The sequence below is a fragment of the Podarcis erhardii genome (assembly GCF_964252035.2).
Source record: "Podarcis erhardii genome assembly, chromosome: 1".
NCBI lineage: Eukaryota > Metazoa > Chordata > Lepidosauria > Squamata > Lacertidae > Podarcis > Podarcis erhardii.
In genome coordinates this window covers 29,303,270-29,320,888 of record NC_138497.1, presented here as the reverse complement: position 1 = coordinate 29,320,888, position 17,619 = coordinate 29,303,270, and the positions used below count along the sequence as shown (strand labels likewise).

At 42.5% G+C, this 17,619-nt stretch overlaps 1 protein-coding gene and 1 long non-coding RNA gene across 20 annotated transcripts in view; both read left to right on the top strand.

Annotated features, from left to right (window-relative positions):
- The window catches only part of NRXN3 (neurexin 3), a 1,212,171-nt gene that overhangs the window by 498,943 nt on the left and 695,609 nt on the right, over window positions 1-17,619 (top strand). The gene's annotated exons all lie outside the window — the stretch shown is intronic.
- LOC309345477 overlaps window positions 1-17,619 on the top strand; it is a 61,314-nt gene that overhangs the window by 42,834 nt on the left and 861 nt on the right. The gene's annotated exons all lie outside the window — the stretch shown is intronic.

Genomic DNA, 17,619 nt, shown 5'->3' with positions numbered 1-17,619 from the left:
TCTCTGTGGTGGCTGCCATATTTTTTTACCCCCAAATATGCCCTTGAATGACCCTTCATTCAAGTCATTTGTGAGTCAAAATGGTGTCTGTCTTGCTTAGAGCAGATCTGTATTGTGACCTCTATGCCATGCCAAGTGGCAGCAATATCATTTTCAAAAGCAAATAATTAAATATGTTTGAAGAAACTACCACAGCCATTAGGGCTGGCCCACCCATGAGACAAGGTGAGGCGATGGCCTCAGGCAGCAGGATCCACAGGGGCTTCATATCCCAGTGTCTATCTTTCTCCGCTGCTTCCCTCACCCCTTGTTCCCTGGTGTGGAGGGAAGTGTCATTTGGATTCTGCCTCAGGTGCCAAATTGTTTTAGGCCGGCAATGGTGGTAAACATCCTACTGCATTAGGATGCTGCAACTAAGCGTGTTTGCACAGAGATGTGTTCCCATGGAATCCACCAGCCTATCTACATGGATTTAGGTTTCAAATACCAGTGTGTGTGTGTGTGTGTGTGTGTGTGTGTGTGTGTGTATGTGTGTCTTTTACCATGTTAAAGTCTACAGATCTGGCATTTTCTTATCTTTATGACAGCAAGCATTGTCGTAATTCTTGTCCCAGAGTCTGTGAATGACATTTCTGTACAGTATTCACTTTAAGCAAGAGGGTAGGCTTGAGGGTATGTATTAATGAAACAGAATTATGCTCCTTAAGGTGAAGCAGCTATTGATGAGTCACACTTGTAAACTGTGGCCCCGGTTCAAAAATGTCCTTGCACAGCAGTGGGCTACATGCCTACAGAAGTGTTTTAAGGGCGGGGGGAGATGGGAAGAGAGTGTTGACATCAAGCTGTGCTTCTGGGTAAAACAACAACAACAACTCCCAGTGACAATTGGCCTGGGAGTTCTAACTTGTATTATTCTTCAGTTTGGGTCATAGCTGTACCGCAGATGTAGAAGCCTGTTTCAGATTGAGAGCTAGATTCCCATCTGGGGCAACCTTCTGGTGATCAGTGGCGAGTGTGTCTCCATGCTGCCTGGGGCTGGTGTGTTTGTGTGCACTCCTGCATGCGCCAGGGATGGGGTGAGGCAAGATGAGAGACAGAGGACAAACAGAGCTCACTGCGCCCGTCCAGCCCCTGCTGTCACTGGAGCAACACCAGCCCCAAGCATCTTGATTGTTGTGCCCTCCTCATGCTGCCCTTCCTGGATCCAAGTCCTTGCAAGGCTCACAGGAGGCTGGGATTGAAGGGAGCATGGTTACCACATCCCCACATCCCTCCCCAAGTGACCTTGCAAGGCTCGGATCCAAAGAGTGTGGCACAAGATGGGTGCAACAACCACACACCCCTCACCAGCAAAGGCAAGACTGGGATTGAAGGGTGCATGGCTGCCGGGTCCCCACGCCGCCACCACTCCCAGCAGCCTTGCAATCTGGGGAGGGTGGTGCTGCCTGCCTGTGCAGGGGGCAGCCCACTCAGCTGAGAGCACTGAGGGGGTGCAAAGTAGGTGCCCCCATGCTGGCACCCCCAGCGTGGCCCAGCCTGGTGGCTCCTCTCTGTGAGCATTGGTTCCTCTGACACCGGGAGAGGAGTGCTGGTCTGCGCCACACTGTGGGTGCCTGCGGGGGGGGGTGTACCTGCTTCACGCCCCCTCAAAAATCCGCTTCCAGGGCCATGGCTCCTCTGGCACCTCCCACGCTATGCCACTGCTGGTGGCCACATGCAGGGATGGATTAATCTGTCAATTTCGGTTCTGAGTTTCTCATTTTTCCAGCCTTAAATTTAGTTCTTCAGATTGCAGCAGAGATTTGCAAAACGTTTTAAATTCTTGTGAAAATTTGTCAGCGTATGAAATTTCTCCCAAAAAGCACATTTTTTTTTTGTATGCTGTAATGTTTGAACCTTTGGGAGAAAACTTCTCCAATATAATTTCACTAAAATGTGCACATTTCACCCCAATAGATGCATTTTTGTGCATATTCTTTGGCTGCTTTGCAAAATTTGGAGAAGTGTGAGTTTCAAAGGATTGTTGTGTTTCAGTTCATGCATTGGTTTAAGAAGTGCAGATTAGGCAATTTCTCATTAGCATGCAAACAAAATTCTATTTCTCCTCGGTCGCTAGCCACATGCATGGGGTGGGTGGAGCTGGAGGCAAAAGCAGGCGAAGCAACATGTTATACACACGGCTACATGCCTCTTCATTCACATAACCAAGGGGCATTCTGAAAGACACACCACAGCCAGGCAGAAACTCAGTGAGGGTGTACGCACAGACATTGTAATGCAATAGTAGTATCTAACAGCTGCAAACTATCCTCAGCTGAGACTGAGTTAGATTTCTTTTACCTAAATTCCATAATGCAGCCTTCACCAAGCTGGTGTCCCCCAGATGTTTTGGACTACAGTAGCCATCAGTTATGGTATCTGGAGCTGATGGGAGTTGTAGTCCAAAGCAACACTTGGAGGGCACCAGGTGGGCAAATACCATCCTCATGGGAAAAGACTTGCCATACATTGCTACATATGGAAGACTCTGGGGGAATCATTGTAGCAGTGGGAATATTTATAGTGATGTGGGTCAGGCGTATAAACTGCTGTGGTGCTTCACTTTCATTAAAGCTCATGAATAAGATATTCTGAATGAGGCTATGGGACCAGTTACACACTGAGTTTTTCTGTGTTCCTGAACAATTCACAGCCCTGCAATTCACAAACCAGAACTTTAGTGCTTCTGAGTTGTATCATAGATTTGCTATTCAGGGCTATTCAGAGTTCCTGAGTGACTTCACAGTTAGGTTATTAGGCAATTTCAGCTATTCAATATTCTTGAACTACATTCATGGAATTCAACTATTATGAGTCATTTCTTTGTGTGCATTAGAACATCCTGCACTGCCTTGGGAACCCTTATATAAAGCAGAGGCATGGATTATTATCTAGTTGGGTTTAAAGTCGTCTTCTTCACTTTTCTTTTCGTGAGACTTTTCCTGCAGGACTCACTGTTCGATTATTGGACCAAAAATAGTGATGGTGGGGTGCTCTAGATGTTTGGAGGTATTCGGTATTTGTGAATTCATATACAAACTGATCTGATTCACACCCAGCAGACGAATGTGTATATTAGAACAAAGCTGCCTTTTGGATTTGCACTTCTCTTAATTTTGCAGTTCTCAGCTTAAAAACCCCAAAAAACCTACCCCCAAATGCATTTTGAAAATGCATATATTGAGATAAGATTTGTCTAGAAATGGATGTGTGTTTTGAGATAAAATCCATTTAGAAATGTGCATTTTGTGAGAAAATTCATTCAAAAAGATGCATGTAAATGTGGGTTTTGATATACATTTGAGGGCAGGTTTTTAATTTTTTTTTTACAGATTAATGCAGAAGTATGTCAGAAACTGGACTTACAATTGCGAAAGTGGCATGGACTGGAAATAATCAGCCCTAGAGGAAATGTTTATTTTTTGGAATCATATTTAGTATTGTTTCCCCTACTTGTTGTTGCTTTGCTGCCTATTTGATCATTGGATTATATAACTACATTATGTAACCACATGGATTTTGCTTCATTATGGCATCACTGAGTGCAACTGATGTCAATGGTGCCACTTCAGAAAGTAAGTAAGGAAGAAAGTAAATGTACAGGTGGTCAATTTTGGATGATTCATTCAGAATGATTTTATTTCTTTAAATGTTCATAGTGGGTGAATATTTTTTATATATATTTCTCCTCATTTCACACATTATTCTATGACTAAAACCCACCTACTGAGAGAGGGATATATATATATATATATATGCGCCACATTTGAAGCAAGTAACTTGCCATAGGTTGTGTGATATTAAGTTAGTGTTGAATGTGATAAGCAGTAACTGCATCCTGGTCTTAGGTGAAGCAATTTCCATGGGGGCATGTATCCATAGAAAGTCCACTTGCCTGCCAGCAGCATGTATGTAATATTACTTTCCATCAAATGGGATTTTTCAACATACAGTTAGATATGACTCAAAGGGGTCAGGGAAATTCCAAATGAGAAATAGGTTTTTGTTAATCCCAAGTACCCCAAAGTCTTCAACTGCATTACAGTTAGTTCCTTGGGATCGATAGGAATCTCACATTTTGTCTACAATCAGGACACCCTGATTTTTAATTTTGTTTACTGAGTTATAATTTATCTTGTGATTGACATTCATGCTGCATGCTCTGTGCTCCAAACTGATATGAAAAGCAATATTAACTGAGTAGTTGTTTAAAAGGGGCAGTTGCTTGGAAACTGTGTGTACGTGAGTGTGTGTGTGTGTGTATGAGAGAGATTTGGATACAATGCTAAACTCTGGTTTCATGGTAACTGAAGGAGTCTGCATGAACCTTGTGCTCCCAAGCTCCTCTCTCAAGACTCTTCCTCTTTTTTTTTTTTTTTTTTAAATAATTTTTATTAATTTTCATAAAACAGAAAACACAAAATTAAACAAACAAACAAATAATACATGACTTCCCCATGCCTCCCCTTCCCTGCACCCCTGTGTCCAAAATTTTTAGCAATCCTTTATTCCTTTTCAAAATCTGATTTCCTTCGTGATTTTCTTAACTTAAATATTTCCAGCTATAATTCTCTAATTCTTAACCCTTGACATTTTATCAGTCCAAAATTTTGCAACAGTTCTTAAGATATGATTTAAATTTTTTCCAGTCCTCTTCCACCGTCTCCTTCCTCTGATCACGGATTCTGCCGGTCATCTCTGCCAGTCCCATAAATTCAGTCACCTTCGTCTGCCATTCTTCCAGAGTAGGTAGTTCTTGCATCTTCCAATACTTTGCTAGGAGTATTCTTGCTGCTGTAGTTGCATACATAAAAAAGATCTTATCTTTTTTTGGTACCAATTGGCCGACCATGCCCAAGAGAAAAGCCTCCGGTTTTTTTACAAATGTCCACTTAAGGACTTTCTTAATTTCATTATAGATCATTTCCCAGTAGGCTTTAACCTTTGGGCAGGTCCACCAAAGATGATAAAAAGTTCCTTCACATTCATTACATTTCCAGCATTTGTTACTGGGCAAATGATATATCTTTGCAAGCTTGACTGGAGTCATGTACCATCTATAGATCATTTTCATTATGTTTTCTTTCAAGGCACTACATGCCGTAAATTTAAGTCCTGTGGTCCATAACTGTTCCCAGTCAGCAAACATAATATCATGACCTAAGTCTTGTGCCCATTTAATCATTGCTGATTTAACTGTTTCATCCTGTGTATTCCATTTCAGCAACAAGTTATACATTTTAGACAAATTCTTAGTATTGGTCTCTAACAGTTCTGTTTCCAATTTCGACCTCTCTTTCTGAAATCCTAGTTTCTTGTCCTGCTTAAAAGTTTCATTTATCTGATAGTAATGTAACCAGTCTCGAACTTTGGATTTTAATTTCTCAAAGCTCTGTAATTTAACTTTTTCACCATCATATTCTATAATTTCACTGTATTTTGGCCAATTAGAGTCCATGTTAAGTTTTTTTACCGCTCTAGCTTCCATTGGTGACAACCATCTGGGTGTTTTATTTTCCAACAAATCCTTATATCGATTCCAAACATTATATAAAGCTTTCCTGACAATATGATTTTTAAAACCTTTATATATCTTTGCCTTGTCATACCATAGATATGCATGCCAGCCAAAATTGTTATCATACCCTTCCAAGTCTAAAATATCTGTGTCTTCAAGAAGTAGCCATTGCTTCAACCAGCAAAAAGCTGCTGCTTCATAATAAAGTCTTAAGTCCGGCAGCGCAAAACCCCCCCTTTCTTTTGCATCAGTTAAAATCTTAAATTTTATTCTGGGTTTTTTGCCCTGCCAGACAAATTTAGATATATCTTTCTGCCACTTCTTGAAACAATCCATCTTGTCTATAATTTGCAATGTCTGGAACAGAAACAACAATCTCGGCAATACATTCATCTTAATAACAGCGATTCGGCCTAACAAGGATAATCTCAATCTAGACCATGTGTCAAGATCTTTCTTCACTTCTAACCAACATTTCTCATAATTGTCTTTAAACAGGTTCATATTTTTGGATGTTAAATTCACCCCCAGATATTTCACCTTTTTTGTTATCTCCAAACCAGTTTCCCTTTGAAAACTATCTTTTTCCCCCATCGTTAGATTTTTTTCCAGTACCTTTGTCTTTTGCTTATTTAGTTTAAAACCAGCCACTTGACCAAATATTTCAATTAATTCTAAAACTCTTTTTGTACTGACTTCTGGCTGTTGTAATGTCAAAACTAGGTCGTCTGCAAATGCTCTTAACTTATATTGTTTAGCTCCGAGGTGTATTCCTTCAACCAGCTGATCCCTTCTAATCATATTCAACAACACCTCCAGGACCGATATGAATAATAGAGGGGATATTGGGCAACCCTGTCGTGTCCCTTTTTCTATTGAGATTTCATCCATAACAACACCATTCACAATTAATTTAGCTTTTTGCTCTGAATATATTGCACCTATACCGTTTTCAAAACTTTGGCCTACCCCCATCCCATGGAGATTCTTCCTCATAAAACTCCAAGAAATATTGTCAAAGGCTTTCTCCGCGTCCACAAAAATCAATACTGCTTTTCTATTTAAATCAGTCTCCAATAGTTCCAAAATGTCTATAATATTCCTTACATTCTCTGACATATGTCTCCCTGGGAGAAAGCCTGTTTGGTCTTTCTGAATCTCCTCTACCAACACTTTTTTAAATCTTTTTGCTAAAATGTCTGCAAAAATTTTATAATCCACATTTAAGAGTGATATAGGGCGGTAGTTCTTAACTTGATGTTTCTCAGTTTCTGTCTTCGGTATAAGTGAAATGAATGCTTCTTTCCACGATTCGGGAGCCTTTTTCCCCTCCAGGATTTGGTTACACACTTCTTTCAATGGTTGTATTAACCATTCCTTCATTGCTTTATAGTATCTCGCCATCAGTCCATCTGGCCCTGGTGATTTTCCCAATTGCATATTCTGGATGGCACCCTCAATTTCCTGGTTCGTGATTTTTTCATTTAAAGTCCTTTTATTTTTTTCCGAGATCTTTGATAATCCATATTTTTTAATAAATTCTTCTATCTCTTGCTCGTCTTTCGGCCCTTGTGCGTATAATTTCTTAAAGAAACTTTGGAAACAATTACTGATTTCATTTGGTTTATTTACAAATTTCCCCTCTACTTCAAGGGACGTCACAGTATTCAACTTTTGCCTCTTTTTCAATTGCCATGACAGCAATTTCCCACATTTGTCTGCTGATTCAAAAGTTTTTTGCCTCATTTGTTTTATTTTCCATTCTATTTCTTGGTTCATCAGTTCCATGTATTGGGTCTGGTAATATTTTATTTCTCTTAAAATCTCCTGGGATTTTGGTTTTGACCTCATGGCTCAATCTTCCTCATGGCTACACTAGAGGAAGAGTCTTGACCTCAGACACTAGAGGAAGAGTCTGAGGTCAAGACTCTTCCTCTAGTGTAGCCATGAGGAAGATTTCATTTGCTCCCACATTTGAACTAACCAGAGTTCCCCATTACATTAAAAATACACACATGTAAGGACATGCGAAGAGCCTTTGCTAGATGACTCCAAGGCCTATCTAGTCCAACATACAGTGGCCAAGCAGTTGCCTATCAGAAACCTTCAAGAAGGAACTGAGCTCTACAGTACTCTTCCTACTTAAGTATTCCAGCAACAGATGTTCAGAGACATACTGCAGTCATTAGGAGACATTGATAGCATTATTTCCAATGCAGCCAAGCCATGGTCCATCAACAGAGAAAGTTGAGCAGACGCATAGAATCTCTGCCTTGCTTCCCTTTTATCCTTCCCACTCTTGATTGCTGCACCTGAAGTTTGCTCCAGTTGAACAGCTGTGCCTCTCAACTAGATGAAGCAAGTGATCCCTGAGCCTAATCTAGCTGCATGGCCATAGCTTCCTCCCAGACCTAATGAGCCCCATGATCTCCACCTGGTCCACTAGTAAGCTGGGCTGTGCTCCCTTGCCTGCCTCATTCTCCTGGAGTTCACTTTCTGCTGTTCCCAACTCCTCAAGAGCCTGCTGTGTCTGGTTCTGTTGTTGTGTCCACCTCCCCTGGCTTCCTCACGACGTCCTCTGGGGTCCCGTGAGTATCTCTCAAGTTCCCAAACTCCCCTTCCCCATTTTCAGCTTGTGCCAGTGTGTACTAACCATGCCTACATCCATTGCCAGGATCCTCTTCCCCTTCCTTGGTGACACCTAAGTCTAGTAACATCTAGAGGCCACAGGTTCCCCACTCTTGGTTTAAACTAAACGTGATCCCCCAAGTCCAGACATAACTGCTAGCTATTTTTAATTTTAAACTAGAAACCAATGCTTGTAGTCTCTTCCTCACAGCTGCTCTAGTGAAGGGGAGGGGAAGAGTTGGGAGCCTGAGCTCATGCGATTCATTCACATAATGCTAAACCATAGGTAAATGTAAAGGGACCCCTGACCATTAGGTCCAGTCGTGACCGACTCTGGGATTGTGTAGCTCATCTCGCTTTATTGGCTGAGGGAGCTGACATACAGCTTCCGGGTCATGTGGCCAGCTTCTGGCGAACCAGAGCAGCACATGGAAACGCCGTTTACCATCCCGCCGGAGCGGTACCTATTTATCTACTCGCACTTTGATGTGTTTTCGAACTGCTAGGTTGGCAGGAGCAGGGACCAAGCAATGAGAGCTCACCCCGTTGTGGGGATTCGAACCGCCAACCTTCTGATTGGCAAGCCCTAGGCTTTGTGGTTTAACCCACAGCACCACCTGTGTTCCTTAACCATAGCTTAGTCCTACATTCAAGCCAGCCCAGAGAGTGGAAGCAAGCAAGTGAGTGAGGCATTAGCAACTTTCAAGTGTTTTTACAGATTGTCATAAAATATAAGATTCTTTATTGCTGGGAAACCAGAATATTTTTTAAAGTAGTTCTATGATAATTTTGGGGTGGGGGTGCCTTTATGCCATCAGCTTCTATCAATTAGTAATTGTAACTGTGATGATATGATTCAGTTGTGTGAAATGTCTACCCTGGATCAGCCATCATGGATCTAATAATAATAATAATAATAATAATAATAATAATAATAATAATAATAATTTATACCCTGTCCATCTGGCTGGGTTTCCCCAGCCACTCTCAGCGGCTCCCAACAGAATATTAAAAACACGATAAAACAACAAACATTAAAAACTTCCCTAAACAGGGCTGCCTTCAAATGTCTTCTACAAGTCAGATGGTTATTTATTTCCTTGATATCTGGTGGGAGGGCATTCCACGGGGTGGGTGCCACTACCGAGAAGGCCCTCTGCCTGGTTCCCTGTAACCTCACTTCTCGCACCCATCAACGTAGTCAGGTTTCTCAGAATGCTTAACCCCTGACTAGTTGAGTGGATTGTGTGAAGTAGCACTGAGAAAACAAGAGTGCAATTTTACACATTCCCGCTTAGAAGTATGTTCCATTGAATTCAATGACATACTCCCAGGTAGGATTGCAGCCTATAGCGTTTTAAATATGAGGTTTTGTTCTTAAAAAAATACATTTCTAGATTCTATGGCTCTGCACATAAAACAGAAAGCAAAGCAGCAATATGGCTTCTACAATCCTGGTTATGAAAGCTGTAAATAAATAAGGAAAACAAGTGCTGTTGTAAACAAGTACTGCTTGTGTGCTTCCCATAGGTATCTGGTTGGCTGTAGTGGGAATAGGATGTTGGACTAGATGGGTCACTGGCCTGGTCCAACAGGCGCTTATTAGGCTCTGGTTTCTAAATAGCCAGCGTGCATTAAGTAGATACACAGGGAGGCCGTTTTAAACTGGAAACATAGGACGTTACCTTGTTAGACTACTCGTCCATCTGCCCAAGTTATGCCTAATCTGGTCGTGGCTCTCCAAAGTCACAGGTGGAGGTCTTTCATGTTACACGAGCCTCTTTCAGTGAAGGTGCCCAGGACTGTGTCTGGGATCTTCTTCACGCAAAGCATTGCCACTCACCACCCCACACTTAAGTGGAGCAACTCCCCTCCCTCCCCAAAAAACAGACCCCACCACTCCAAAGAAAGGAATAAAGAATATCAACAAGTTTATAACCTTGCAACTTGCGGACGTGGGGGTGGGAATTCCACCCCCCCCCCTAATATAAGAAAAAATGAAAGAGAAGTGCTTTGCATACATCCTTCTTTCTTAGTGGTGCAGCAATAAAACTGCTAGGACATTTGCAAAGCTAAGCAGGGTCTGGTATGGTTTCATATTGGATGGGGCACTACATTCCTGCATTGCACAGGGTTGGACTAGATGACACTTGGGGTCCCTTCACAATAACTTTTTAGGGTAGGGCACTTTTATTCCTAGTTTAGAGTGTTTGTGTATTAGATCGTGCGATAGTATTTTTTAAAAATGAACTGTTGTTCTTAGCTGCCATTGCCATTGGAAGAGATTTGCACAACATTGGAAGAGATTTGCACAAAAATGGGATGCATCCCTTGGAAAACTAGGTTGTTTTTTGGCCCAAAGCAGAGTCTGCCGTCCCATGTTGAATTAAGCCACACAGATTCAGGGAGCATGGGGGCTGTGGAGATGGGACGCACAGCCACTGTGTAAATGACTCCTGACTGCCAAAACATAAATGTCTGATTCACTATGTAGAAAATGCATGCTATCACATGTCTTTGTAGCGTACACATAAAAAAGAGAGAGCAACATTTGAAGTGGCTTGGCTGTTTTTTGTTTCAAGTGTGTGGAGTAGGAATTGAGATAGTTAAGGGCAGCGTTCTTGATGTCAACATTTTGTCGATGCTTTAAATGTTATGAAGGTGCACAGTATGGGTCTGAAACATGTGCTGACTAAAACATGTATTAAAACGAATAGGATATGAGTTTTGTTGAGATCTTCTGAATAATCATTGCATAGTATGCTGCTGGCCGCCAGAGGGCACCAGAGTATCAGTAGTGTTGCACCAAAGTCCCATTTCCTGCTGAGAGTAAGTCAAGAGGGGATTTAATTCACTGAAATATACATTCTGTTTTATAACATTGCTTCGGTTATTCCACTGCAGGAGAGTTATCACCACAGTGGTGCACCAGAGGATATTTCTCTCACTTACTGTCTGCCGCTCCTATGAGCTCAGTGGCAAGGACATATTTCCTGTTAAACCCTGTAAGGCCATAAGGGCTGGAACATGGTGATTCTAGAGCTGTGGTGAAATTGTGACAGACAAGTTAATTTCGTTGAAAAAGCTAAAGAGAACTCTTTGAGTTTTTCAGTCTAAAGCTGCACCAATACTTTTGGGTAACTGCCAGCAGTCCAGTGACCTGGCAGGGTCCACCTGCATGGAAACTGGCCTTGGTCCCCTCATATTGAGCAGGTGGGTCTAGGAGCTGCCATTTTCTTTTGTCACGAGGCTCTGGGAAATTTAGATGGTGGCTCCCATCTGGTGCTTGCTTAGAGAGTGCTGCCCCAGAAGCCCCTGGGCAGTGTGTGGTTAGGGACACCCAATTTCCATTGACCTTGGTGCAATTTATTGTTTGGATAAAATCTCCTCCTTCTCCTCCTCCTCCTCCTAATCATAGAATTGTAGAGTTGGAAAGCAACCCTGAAGATCATCTTTTCCAGGGTTGCACAACTGGCAGCCCTCCAGATGTTGTTGGACTACACCTCCCATCATCCCTGATCACTGGCTATGCTGGCTGGGGCTGATGGGAGTTGTAGTCCAGAAGCATCTGGAGGGCCACAGGTTGTCCACCCCGATCTAGTCCAACCTCTTGCAATGCAGGAATGTGCAACTGTGTGGAGATTAAACCTGTAACCTTGGTGTTACCTGCTTCTGTTTCTGCTTCGGGCATTGACTACCACAAAATTGCTTGTCCATGCTGTGGTTTTTTAAATAATCCTAAAGGAATAGTATAGAGATCCTGTTATGTGGTTGTATGTCTATGTATGACATGCTCTAACACATGCACATTTATGGGATTTTGAGTAGGCAAACGATACAAAGCAAGGTCACAGTTTTTGTCAGAGGGCAAGTGTAGGCAAGACTGCAGCCTGACTATGGTGTTGAGCTACATAGCTGGTCCCATTCAGCATCCACCAGGAACATCAGTGACACACTAAGAGCCCCTGCAGACTGGATTTTTCTGCAACAGGTAGTTGATGCAATAATAGTGCATTAGTGAGAGCCAGTGTGGTGTAGTGGTTAAGAGCGGTAGGCTCATAATCTGGGGAACCGGGTTCGCGTCTCCGCTCCTCCACATGCAGCTGCTGGGTGACCTTGGGCCAGTCACACTTCTCTGAAGTCTCTCAGCCCCACTCACCTCACAGAGTGTTTGTTGTGGGGGAGGAAGGGAAAGGAGCATGTTAGCCACTTTGAGACTCCTTAAAGGGAGTGAAAGGCGGGATATCAAATCCAAACTCTTCTTCTTCTAGTGATGGTTTTATGATGGACCATCCACAACTTAATTCTGCTTTGTAAGTTGTTCTGGGATGCTTCCCCAATGTTACAGCAATATTGCCACCGGGAGGGTCACTCTTGCTCTGCAGCATAACAAAAGTGAGACAAAAAGCAATCCAGGATATTTGTGATGTACGAAGTTACAAGATTTGAGCAGAGAGCTAGGGGACATGCACTGATTGGAAACAAAGCAGCATGTCCCCCTTGAAACTTGGGCAGCCTCAAATATTATTCAAAAGTAGGATTGTGTATAGCCTCCCCAATAACATCACGAGCTCAAATAATCATGAATGCAAAATAAAAGGGCTGTCTGGACAGACCCTATCACTGCAGTGCTATGCTGGTCTACTCAGGAGTAAGTCCAATGGGGCTCACTTCCAGGTGAGTGAGTATAGCATTGTAGCCTGAGGCTGACATTGCAACATGTTTAAGCATGTCCATCTTTCTTCAGAATGGGTAGTAGGGCTTGATTACCCAGCGACAGACAGACATTATTATTGTTTGTTAGATTGCATTTTATTAAACGTTCCAGCTCATTCAGGGTTCTCTAGCCCTCCTTTCAGAAGCACTACAAGCACTACTCTTTAGAGGTTTGGATATAATAAATTTAATAACCACTGTCTTAAGAAATTATACAAATTCACAGCTCAACTTACAGATCGATGCAGTACAGCAGGAATTGCTAATATGCTACCCTGGATGCTATTGGACTCTAGGCTGCAGCCAGAAAGGCTAGTGGCCAGGCAGTTTCAGTCGAACAACTGGAGGGAACTGCATTGGCCACTCCTGCAGTCCTAGATTGGAGTCATCTTCTGTGATTGTCTAGGTCCCGATCTCTCCCAAATGTTACTGGGACTGCTCTTGAAAGGACTGTGGAAAACAGTACATTTGAGCAAAGTAGTCCTTAACCAACAAGCAATTTTATAACTTGATTCTGTAGACCACAACAATCAATAAGCGGTATTGAACTAAGTTTTATTCAGAATAGACCCACTGGAATTTTCTGGCCTAACTTAGTCATGTTCATTAATTTCTCCTCTCAGTAGTGGTTAGTTGAATGACACCCCATGAATTTAGCATGGTATTATTTCCCCCTATTTTTTTTCCTGCCACTTGGGATTTTCTAATGACGAAGGCCATAAATGTTGCCTTTAGCACCTTCAGGCATTCAGAGAAGGCTTTTTACGTGCACATTTCCCAAAATAAATGTTGATCTAAATATAATAGCACATTGGGGAGCATTCATTACCACAGCTGGCTTGTCAGCAGAATCTGAGACCCCACGAAGGATGTATAAACACTAATATTTATATGCTCTTTATTGCTTTAAGTGCTGAGTGAATTAATTCTCACTGTGCTCCTGTGAGCAGTAGAAAGGAAAGGCACCACCTCATTCGTGGCCAAAGGTGCAGCAGCTGCTCAATTGTGCATGGCGTCAATATGTGATGGGACATAGGAGATTTATTTGCATAGTTTCCAGTGAAGAAGGTTTAGGGAAGGAGAGTGCGATAAACTAAGCTGGAATGTATTCCGGAGAGGAGGAGCCACTATTCAGTGGTAGAGTACCAGCTTTGCATGCAGAGAATCCAAAGTTCACTTCACAATGTCCAGTTAAAAGATCTCAAGTAAAAGACCTCTGCCTGAATGTCTGGAGAGCCATTTTTAGTAGGCAGTACTGGCTTGATGGGCCAATGGACTGGTTCAACATAAGGCAGCTTCATATATTTATATTAGGTTATAAGGCCATGATAAGGGTTTTCATCCCTTGATTGCAGTCATTTGTAGGACCACAGATAGATGTTTTATACCAGGGTCAGACTGTCCTTTTAGCTTTCTGTTAGCTATGCTAGCACCAGCTCCTCAGAGTCTCTTGTATGACCTGTTTCCTGAGCTTTTATTTTGTTTCTTTTTCCCATTATGGAACTCAAGGTGGCACACATATGGGGTGGGATTCTCTTGACAAGTCCCATCAGCACAGGTCCTGCATTAAGGCACCTGCTTGCACAATGGGCTTTCCGTCTTCTCCTCCCCTGCCCCCCTTCTAGGAGAACTCCCAGAACAGCTCATAGTGGGTGGAGAGGGGGGTTTGTTCCATCTGGCAGTCTGCAATGTTTGTGCTGCTGGGACGTTTGCCATAGCACAGCATTGCATTCCACCCATGGTCCTCCATCCGGACATTGACTAGACCTAGTCTTGCTTGGCTTCAGCAAGTTCCTGGCCTCATATGCATTCAGCAGCTAACATACAAAGTCATAGGACCCACTTAGTGAATATATTATGTGGTCAAGTCACTGTATGGTAGCAAGCAAGTTTCACGGTATACAAATCACTGAAATTATCCAGACAATACAAATAGACAACAAAACCATTCTCCAGTCAATATAGGGAGATATCTCCAGGATTAAAACTTGGTTCAACAAATGGAGGATAGGTATGAATGGCAGCTAAAGGCCCCTTATCTCATCAGTCTTCTTGTTGCCCCCCCCCCACATTTCAGAGGAGTATTGTTACAACGAACCCTGAAAATGTATTAAAATGATATGATATGAAATGATTAATATTGGACCCCCTACACAACATAGTTGAAATACCATTGAATTCCATTGGATGGTCTCATAAATCTGACAGCAAACGTAGGACTTTCCAATGGAACTCAACAGAGTCATGCAGGCGCACTTCCACTCATATGATGATATGATGAGATTCCCCCTTCCTCTTCACCCTGCTGCAGCCCTCCTCCCACACACACTTTGTGTACCATTTGGAGCATAGGAAGCAGCCTTACACAGTCAGACCACTGGTCCATCAAGCTCAAGATTATCTATACTGACTTTCAAAGGCTTGCTAGGATTTCAGATGGTATTCTCTCCTAACCCTACCTGGAGATGCCAGGGATTGCCCCAAAGAACTTCTGCGTGCAAGGCTGGTGCTTTACAACTGAACTACAGCCCTTCCTTGAGCTACAACCAATCACTGGTAGTTGCTAGCTATTCTCTTGGGTGCAGTTGCACTTTTCCCAATGGCCATGGTCTCAAAAATGACAGCTCTCTATATTCACAAACATGTTACAAAAGGCTTCTTGAGATCTTTCCTAGTCTGTATTGGAAATGTTTTAAAACTTGTTTTTATTGCTTTATCACTTGTTGTTGGGTATCCATGACTCTTTGGGGAGGATGGGCAGGATATAAATTTAAACAAATGAATGTTGCACTTATCCAAATGCAAGTAAACAGTTACCTTTTAGAAGAGAGCATCTTACTTAAAGCTGTTCCTGTTTGTTTTGCTCTTCCAAGATTTTTCTTTCGCGGAGAGTATAATTTTACAATGTTTTATATTTAGGGTGTGTGGAAGCCTGAGAATCCAGTTCCTCTCCCAGAAGTTTTAGTATAAAGAGCTGGTTTCTTTGGTGGCATTCACCAAACTGTTCAGTGCCAATACAAGCCCTTGAGAACCTGGTCTTGATAGACTTAAAGGTGTGAAAGCAAAGCTTTGATCTTAACTGTAGTAAGGATGGGGGCAGACAGCAGCTCTAAATGCTTAATTTACACCAAAGCTGCTGACTCATCCACAGAAACACATGCACAATGAGCTTTCAGACTATTGAGGCATTAAAAGTGGTTTTTATCAACTGGTGCCTAATTAAGTTTGAATGTCTTTCCTAGTTGTTTCCTTCTTCATTTCTGCTTGGGTTAGGATGGGAGAGATGTTAGGTGTGATGCACTTGATACTAATTGGTTCAAGCCACCACATGTTTAGATAGGAAATGAACATCCAGATCATTTGCCATTCCACTCTCACTGCTCACATTTGCTTTGGCAGAAGTATCTGTTGATTCTGATTATTCTAGCTGATGGGAAGGAAAATGAATTTGGTTTTCCCAGAGAAATCTACACTTTGTTTCATAGGAAGAATGGAATTGGCATCCAGTGAATGGGGCTTCTGAGCTGATGGAAGGTTTGATGAGGATTACTGCAACCTTGTAAAGGATTGAAGCTAGGATCCTAAATGTTGATTTTCTAAAATCCTGATTTGAATGGTGCTTTCATCCCTCTTAAAGGGGTCATAGACCCCACATAAAAAGTGCAAATCCCAGCATGGACAAACGTTATCCATCCAAATTCTGTACTCGAGAGCCAGTGTGGTGTAGTGGTTAAGAGCGGTAGTCTCGTAATCTGGTGAACCGGGTTCGCTTCCCTCCTGCTCCACATGCAGCTGCTGGGTGACCTTGGGCCAGTCACACTTCTCTGAAGTCTCTCAGCCCCACTCACCTCACAGAGTGTTTGTTGTGGGGGAGGAAGGGAAAGGAGAATGTTGGCCGCTTTGAGACTCCTTAAAGGGAGTGAAAGGCGGGATATCAAATCCAAACTCTTCTTCTTCTTCTTCTTCTTAGTCCTGATTGCTTTTCCTGGTCCTCTGAATTTCCTCTCTCTATAGTCCAGGCATAGGCAAACTCGGCTCTCCAGATATTTTTGAGACTACAATTCCCATCACCCCTGACCACTGGTCCTGTTAGCTGGGGATGATGGGAGTTGTAGTCCTAAAACATCTGGAGGGCTGAGTTTGCCTATGCCTGCTATAGTCCTTCTGAGATTTTCAGGATACAGTTGCTACTCCATCATGATTCTACTTCTTCTTCACCCAGGGCATGGAATTGACTCTGGAATTCTATGGAACAGTGTAACTCAGATGGCTTTGAAAGAAATTTAGACAAGTTAATGGGGGTTATAAGGCAATCAGGGAAGAGTAACCACGATGGTTGCGGTGCACATCCAGCCCTGGTAATCACAAGTGGGGAGAGTCCTGTTGCACTCGGGTCCTGCTTTTGAGGCTTTTGCAAGCTAGAAACAGCTCTTCAGAAGGCCCCCCTTTGGTGGGCAGAACAACCAATGTGATTCTTACCTTTGTACAGTAGGCTGTATCCCATCAAAGCAAAATTCAGGGGTTTACACATACACACATCCCTCCATCTTCCATCTATGTAAGCAAGAGGCATTATTGCATGCATGGACACATTCCAGCCAGGCAGAAGTATTGAATGAGAACATAGAGTGTGTCTTGGGTGTGAACAGTAGAATAAATTGCTTCATATGTTCACTTTTTCATAGATTTTTAGAGAGATTGGACAGGTATCTGTCAAA